This window comes from Chiloscyllium plagiosum, unplaced genomic scaffold, assembly GCF_004010195.1.
Source record: "Chiloscyllium plagiosum isolate BGI_BamShark_2017 unplaced genomic scaffold, ASM401019v2 scaf_70422, whole genome shotgun sequence".
NCBI lineage: Eukaryota > Metazoa > Chordata > Chondrichthyes > Orectolobiformes > Hemiscylliidae > Chiloscyllium > Chiloscyllium plagiosum.
The window spans coordinates 1-1,485 of record NW_025157860.1 but is presented as its reverse complement, the minus strand read 5'-3'; the positions used below and the strand labels follow the sequence as shown (position 1 = coordinate 1,485).

At 46.3% G+C, this 1,485-nt stretch overlaps 1 non-coding gene across 1 annotated transcript; it reads left to right on the top strand.

Annotated features, from left to right (window-relative positions):
* Nucleotides 1–751: 751 nt before the first annotated feature.
* Nucleotides 752–825, top strand: trnai-aau. Its single transcript has one exon. It is a non-coding gene; the product is annotated as a tRNA-Ile (tRNA).
* The last annotated feature ends 660 nt before the right edge of the window (nucleotides 826–1,485 follow it).

The following is a 1,485-nucleotide window of genomic DNA, read 5'->3' as shown; positions in this document are numbered from 1 at the left end:
ATCTATTTACCCGATACATGCCCCTCATGATTGTAAAGCCTCCATAAGATCCGCTCCCAGCCTCTGACGTGCCAGGCAAAATAGTGAGTGAGTGTTCAGCCTGGAAACGTTTGCAACTGTTCCATTTTCAAATGTAGGATGTAGCATGCTGTCTGAAGCAATCATCTTAGCATCTGATCGGTCACTGACGAACGCTGCAGGAAGGCGTGATAACTTGCTAAATATGCTGTCAAACGAAGATTGCATGAGCAACGTGAGTGATTGAGGAAAACGTGCAATTGGCTTCTGAGCTGTTGCTGACACCAAAGCAACTGCGTCGTTCGGGAGCAGAAAAAATCCCAGTGTTCGATTACAATTCAAATGCATTTGGCATAAGGTTCGTAGCAGTTTATCAGCAGCACATAACCCTGACTCCAAAAGTCTGTGAGTATCCAATAGAACAGTGAGCGATCGTTGAAGGTACGTTTCTCCAGACGATATTTGTCAACATGACAAGCTGCAGCTGAGCTGGTGGCATTGCGATTGAAATTGCATGCGTCCGGACATTGTGCTTAATTTTGAATATCAGAGCAAATGGTTAAGTCGAGTAGGCGCGTTCGGAAAACTAAATGCTTTTTTTTCGTTGAAAAGCTTTGCAATGAAAGGAAGTATTTCAGACGATCGTGCGATCGACATGAAGCAGAAAATGAACAGCCGCCGCGGTTGTGAGCACCGGGAATATAGGCATTTGCTTTCGCGACTAGACTGCGTTGGTCGGTTAGCTCAGTTGGTTAGAGCGTGGTGCTAATACCGCCACGATCGTGGGTCCAATCCCCGCACTGACCATGTGAGGCGCTTCCGTCGTTAGCAGGTCTGTGTCAGTGTTCGCCGTGGCTTTTCCTTTCACCGTCTGCAAGAACTTGTCACATGGTCGGTTGAGATGTGTATTCAATCGAAAGGCGACCATCGCTGTCATGGAACATCAACCCGCTGGTCCCATGCCGGATCTCAGCTGCGTTACTATTTTTCCAAACAACGTGCTCCACCAAACCACGAAACAGGAAGCCTCACCTGCGCAATAAAACATTTGACAGGGATAGACGCACGACTTGATCGCCGTACCCATGATGACTGCTGGATGTTGTCTGCAATCAGTCTCAATTGTTTTCACAAACAAATGCAAAGCATGAAATATATGCAGTATTTAGCAGACCTGGCACAGTCTCGGAGCAGAACCAGAGTTCAGGCTTCAATTCAAATCAAAGATTCGTTCATGTTATTTTCCTTGATCTCTGTTAATACTTGTCACGCGACTTCCAGAGGGAATTCATTCGCTTGCACACCTCTCATGCATCGAAGCTGGAGTTATCATGACACCAGCAATATCATAGAGCCATTAATAAAATGAAATTACTGCGGGTGCTGGAATCGGAAACCAAAAGAGAAAATGCTGGAAAGTCTCAGCAGGTCTGGCACCTTCTGCAAGGAGAGAAAAGAGCTGACGTT